Source organism: Lonchura striata, chromosome 4 (genome assembly GCF_050655825.1).
Source record: "Lonchura striata isolate lonStrDom1 chromosome 4, ASM5065582v1, whole genome shotgun sequence".
NCBI lineage: Eukaryota > Metazoa > Chordata > Aves > Passeriformes > Estrildidae > Lonchura > Lonchura striata.
The window spans coordinates 27,832,520-27,839,135 of NC_140706.1; the positions used below are offsets into that span (position 1 = coordinate 27,832,520).

The 6,616-nt window shown below is 38.8% G+C and overlaps 1 protein-coding gene across 1 annotated transcript in view; it reads left to right on the plus strand.

Annotated features, from left to right (window-relative positions):
- Window positions 1–6,616, plus strand: part of LOC146767570 (uncharacterized) — a 64,240-nt gene that overhangs the window by 2,454 nt on the left and 55,170 nt on the right. The window lies entirely within an intron of this gene.

Sequence of the window (6,616 nt, forward strand, 5' to 3'; positions counted from 1 at the left end):
TTGATCCCACTTTAGTTAAATTAAGCACAGTTATTGTGATTCAAGGTCTTCAGAAATTAGTAGCAGTATAAACAAAGTAAAGCAAGACCAACCCAGATTAGGGAACAGGCAGTGGACCTAAAAATTAATGCCTACATACTGGAAATCTGGAGCCAAGCCCCATTTTTACAGGTTCTAGGCATATACCCCATGAAGAAGTAGTTAACCCAAAAGATATGGTTGTATTCTAAGAGAAAAAATGGCTTTCTGGCTGTTTCTCCTCTTTTTCTGTGAAGGTAAATGCTAGTTACCCAGCTATTGTAACTTTTTGCAAATAAATGTGTAGCAGAGGCAAAATAAAATTAATAAGAGAAAGATTAGGCAAATAAGAGTCATACTTAGAAAAGCATAATATAAAACTATTTTTTCTACCACAAAACACTTAAATATAATTTCTTCTAAAAACCTCAAAAAAAAAAAACCCTCAAAAAAAAAAAAAAAAAAAGGAAATATCAAGCCATATTTAAAATTCTTGAATGGCTTTTGAAGACCTTAGCTGATAATGCTTGAGTTCCTTCAGCCCTGGTTAAGAAATGATGCTCAGAATCAACTATGATTTGTTTTGTTTCAGATTTTCATGGTTGTTTAGTAGAATTTTGGGGCTTTAGTGAGATCTAGCAGAGAGATTTTTAAATGGAAAAATCCTCAGCATCACTGCAGTAAAACAGACACTAATCCTTGTTTGTGCAACGTAGTGGTGGGCAAAAGTTGGTTTTGAATTTTTTTTTTCAGTTAGGAGTGGTCAAAAAGCTGCATTTGCAGCTTGGTCTCAGAAGGTAGTTATGGTAAGCTGAACAGGGCTAGACTGTCAGCAGTAGTGTGGCCAGGAGGACCAGGGCAGTGATTGTCCCCCTGCACTCAGTGCTGCTGCCATGCCTCAAGTGCTGTGTCCAGTTCTGGGCTCCTCACTACAAGATGGATGTTGAGGTGCTGACACAAGTCCAGAGCAGGCTAACAGAGCTGGTGAAGGGTTTGGAACATAAGTCCTACAAGGAGCAGCTGAGGATACTAGAGTTCATCCCAGAGACTAGTCTTTCCAAAAGAAAAGAATTTTAAATGAACAAGATTTATTTTAGATTTTTTTCTTTTGGCAAAGGCAAGAATTCTAGCATTTGTATGAAATCTGTTAAATGCAGTGACTTCTGTTGCACAAAACCAGTTTTTAGCTGTCTAAATAAACTGCTAATTAACAAACAGTCAAGTGCTCATTGGGATTTCCCTTCAGTGTGAAATCTGAATTCTTCATAGTATAATAGTATGGCAATTGCCGGTGGATAAGGGACAGACTGAATCTGGTCTGTAAAGCCTTTGACAGTGTTTCCCACAGTCTTCTGGAGAAAGCTTCCTGGAGCAGCATGGCTGCTCATGGCTTGGACATGTGCAGTGTTCCAGGCTGAAAAGCTGTCTGCATGGCCAGACCCAGAGAGTGGTGGTGGGTAGAGTGACATCCACTTGGCAGCCAGGCCCTATTGGGATTCCCCAGGGCTCAGTACTGGGACAAGTTTGGTTTCATATTTTGATCAATGCTCTGGGGGTAGCGGTTGGTCTCTTCTCCAAGAAACAACCAATAGAATGGGAAAATGGCCTCAAGTTGCCCGAAGGGAGGTATAAATTTGCTATAGGAAAAACTTTCCTCACTGAAAGGGTGGTCAAGCATTGGAACAGGCTGCCTCGAGCAGTGGTGGACTCACCATCTACGGAGGGGTCTAAACCACATGTAGATGTGCCAGTTAGGAATGTGGTTTAGCAGTAGTCTTGGCAGTGTTGTGTTAACAGCTAGACTTGATCTCAAAAGTCTTTTCCAACCTAAATGATTCTCTGGTTCTATATCCTCATTTTTGGTTCAATTACAGTTTTGGAGGTGTCTGCCCACTTTGTCAAAAGAGCCCTGAAGGTGATTTTGGATTTGGGGCAGTGACACCCAGAACCCAGGAGATGCTTGCCTCCTTTCTTCTTTCCCAGTTACCAGAATCCTAGTTTGTGAGACTACTTGTTTTCAGTAGATCCAATGACACTTTTGATACTTGTCTGAATGAGATTTCTCTCACTTTGATGATGATGGCAGCAATACTTGTCTTAAAAATACAAATGGCTGACAAAGATTGACCTCAGGGATTAAAAGTAGAGTGTATAAAAGGAGTGAAAGTTTAGAGCAGATTTTATCTAAAGACATAAAATCTCAGCTAGGGGAGGCTGAGCACATAAGTTTCCAAATGTGACAGAACTGACAGCCATGACCGTCAGATGATCTGGGAAAAAATCTGGGACACTGGCTATAGCTCAGCAAGCAAGTATTGCTTACAAGAAGGAAGAAAAAGGCATTCACCAAGTATAAATTAAGCTACCTCAATAGTACATTAGGGATGTAGAGCACATTTTCAAGTGAAAAACTAATGAGAGCTGTAAAGCTAACATGAATAGCATAAATCATAACCCTTGAATTTACATAACATAGATTAAAGTCAACCTAAGTAAGTCTGCTTTTGTTCTTGTAATGGAAATTCTGTTCTGCAGACGGGCAGTGCTCAGGCTCTCATCTCTATAGACTTGAGTAAAGCAGATGATGTAATGAGTCACTTGGAGAATTTTGACTGAAACAGAGTAAGGTGGAATTGCTAAAAAGTTGTCAGATCCGAAAGATCCTTTTAAAAGCCTGTGGAAATGGATCATGAAGAACTTCTGGAAACACACTTCATATGCATTTTTTGAGGATCAGCTTTAGTACTAATTTTACTTGATATTTTCATCAGTGACCCTGGCACAAAAAGGCAGGAAATTGATCTTTTGGTTTGGCAGCAAGTAAGAAAGTGATGTCAATAAACTGAGGAGAAAAATGTCAGACAGAAAGAAACCAACCTGCATGACAACTGGGGTAGTAGATATGGAAGAATTGTAGTCATGCAAGTGCCAAACCATGTACATATATTGAGAAAATTATTGCTAGATACTGAGAGTTTATTAACAGGAAATGCTAGAAGATGAGAAAGAACAGGAAGCTATAAAAAAACCTGATAGCAACCTAGACTTTTTTTTACTGTTGAGATAAGGAATTATTACTCACTGTGCTCTGTGTGACTCTGGTGAACAGGGTCACACAACAGACAGACTGATGAGGTTATTTGTAAAAAAGAGAAAGTGTAACCAACTGAAGGAAGAAAAAGATAATTGGAACAGATTTGCCATACAACAAGAATTGGAGAAATGCTTGCTCCCCTGTTGTCTTGCCAAAATGAGGATGGAGAGGGGACACGGTTGCCCTAGGTAAGTGATTTATGAGAACAGATAGCAAGTGACACATAAGAAAAATTATGAAGTAAATGACTAAAAGAAATTTAGATTAGGAGAATACTTCTGAGAATCTGAAGTGAGATTATAGGATAGTTTCTGAGAAACAGTGGGAGGATTTACAGGCTGTCAAACAGTGCTTGTTAATGCCAGGACAGGGATTACCTGACTTGCTAAGCTGTTACAGCAAGGGACTGGATTCAGTCTGAAGAATGGAAAATAGTTAATCAGTAGGAAACTAGTTAGTAAATAGAAGAATAATTGACAAACTGCTGCCTAGATTTTTCAGCTATTGAGTCCACTCCTTACTCTCAGTCATTGTTACACAGTGAATGTTTCAGTGTGTCTCATCTCAGCAATGAAGGAACAGTTGCAAAGTCATGAGGACCACTATTGAAATATTCCCCAGGTCCTTGGAAAAAATACAAACTCACTCAGGGAAGAAGACTTTGGAGAAGCGTGAGAAGGAGAGGAAACAACTTCTTCCTTTGAAAGACAGCAGGAATAAGGCATCCTAACCCTATGCTCAGGTTAGGATACCCAACACGCAGAACTGACAGAGAAGGTAGCTGCTGTCAGTGCAGCAAAATATCCATATCCCCATGGAGCCATAGAGAGGCATGTTAGCCACTACTTCCATGGTCGCCAAAATTGGGTGGGGTGAGAAAGCAGCAAAATCCAAGCTTAGCCACCTTGAGCTTCCTGTAGTATCACTCCAGAGAGGAGTGCTTGTGGCTGGTGCTCTGCCTCTGCAAGCCATGCGTGGCCCTGGGGACTTGGCAGAGATGGTGACTATTTAAACCATTACCTTTTGCTTTTCACTCCTAAATGGCTGTTCTGCCAATTCTCACTGCTTTAGCTGAATTGGGCATATTCCACTTCAGGCAGATCCAGTGAAGGACAGAGCAGGCTGTGCTTATACCTTTGGTGATTGCTCTAAATGGGAAAAGACCAGTTGAGCTGAAGTTGAATCCTCTCATGGGAAATAAGCTTATTACTACTAATAAAATTTTTGTTGAATAACATTTCATTATTTTTTAAAGTTCCATGCACAAGAAACCAGCAAAACCCCAGAATAAACAGCCCTGTGAAAATGGCCATGCCAAATACTTCTCTGAGACATTTGGTATCTCTCTAATAATATTTTTGTAATTGTTTCAGAAGGAAAGTGTGCAACATAACCTGCAAACAGTTCATACATAGTCATGCCTTCCATGTGTTAACTGTTGGGGAGTGGCTTCACATTGCTGCACATTATAAATTGTTACTTATTTACCATGCCAGTTGGTGGCCAAGGTAGCATATGTGAAATTAATTTGCAGTTTGTATTACTGTTAGTTTAAATTTTCCAGTGAAACATTTTCTCAATTTAAAAGGAAAAAAAAAAAAAAACAGTTACCCTTACCCATCAATCAGGAAGGCAGTGCTTTGTAGAAGACTATTTATTCAGATAATCTGACAAATCTTGGGTAAGTTTTCATGAGAAGCATTTTCCAAATATGCATGAAGATAGAACTAGTGGTTTGTGTATATTTCCAGAATAGCTCTACCGTGGGACTAGTCCCCACATGCCTCTAATCTGTAAAGTCCCTGTTGTGGAACAAGAAAGTGATTTTGGGAAATCCATTTCTTGTCAAAGGTCAGCTCCTGGCTCCATAGCAATAGCCTCCTGCCATGTGTCTGTAGCTGCAGTTAAAAAACTTCAAAATTTCTACTGAATCGGCAACCAGGACCTTGCAGTTCTGGCTTCGAGCCCTCCTCACATGAAAAACCATGATATGCAAAATTAGTAGTGATATATACATATTAGAGAAAAATCAAGTTTTTCTTGAGAATCCACAGTAATTTCCAACTTCTAGAAGCAGATCTGTTTAGAAAAACATTTTTACTTCTTCATCCATGAATAAAAATATTTTGCCTCAGCTTTATGGTATTTATTTTTTCCTAAAGTAGTTAAAAGTCATTAAAATTGATGCTTGATGTTTGAGTCACTTCATCCCTGGCTAAGAAATAATGCTCAAAACCAAGTTGGTTTTGTTTTGTTTCAGTTTGTTCTGTGTTGCTTAGTAGACTTTTGAGGCTTTAGTGAGATAATTCCAGCAGAGAGATTTTTAAATGGAAAAATGCTCAGCATCACTGCAGTTGAACAAACACTAACCCTTGTTTGTGCAACACAGTGGTAGGCAGAAGTTGGCTTTGAGTAATTTTTAGTTATGAGTGGCCACAAAGCTGCATTTGCAGCATGGTCTCAAAAGTTAATTTGAACTGAACAAAGCTAGACTGCTACCACTGTCTCTAGCATTACTGTACAACACTGCAGTGTGAATTTTCCAAGGGATCTTAATTCCCTTTGAGAAAATTTGAGCTATGAATTCTCAGTTCTTTTGAAAGAAACCAGCCCAATAGTATGTTATTTAATTACACGGTAATTATGTGTGCACTAGTATGAGAAAAAATGCTCTCACACAGGATAAATAGTTAGCTACATGTTAGAAAGATAAAGATCTCATTAAAAATAAAAAGGGAGGCAAAACATAATAGGATCTAAAATACTTAGGTAAAGACAGAGAGTTTATGGGCTTGATCCAATAAGGGACTTAAATACCTAAGACAAAGTTTATGGAGAATTCAGGTTCTTAAGTCAAAAAATGAGATCTCAGCTCACGCAGCTACTGCCTAACCCAGGAGTGCTTAAAATCACAAGGTTCTTCCTTGATTGTAATCTGTATCTTTAGAGTGTCTTGGATTTTGCTTTTGTGCACAGTGTGCAGCTACTAGAGCAGTTTAGGCACTTTTTAACATTCAGCCATTTGCAGTCTTCAGCTGAAAAGTTCAAGGACGCTTTTCTGTCACAGGCTACACCAGGCACAGATTCACGTTCTGAAATTCTTAGGTTGTTGTAGTTGCTTACTTTTAACATGAAAGACGAAGAGGTAGACTAACCTTTTATTTAACAATCTCTCTGTTAGATTATTGATACAAGGATAATTCTTGCACATCATTTCTGTTCCTACAAACAGCAGAATTCTTTGCTTCATTGTGGCATGACTTTTAACAGGAACAGGGAAGGATCATCTTTTTTTTCAATAGCCCTGTCTCTTGCTGGGTAGGTTCACTTTTCTGCCCTGTATTGATTTGCATCTTTTATGTTTAATGGGGAAACACAAACAATGGGTTGCTGTATAGGAGGTGCTTGTTTTCTCATTTCCTTCTGTTAAACTGGCTGTGATTTAACAGAATACTGCAAGCCCTGCTCCTCATTTCTTTTTTTTTTTTTTTTTTTTTTTAACAG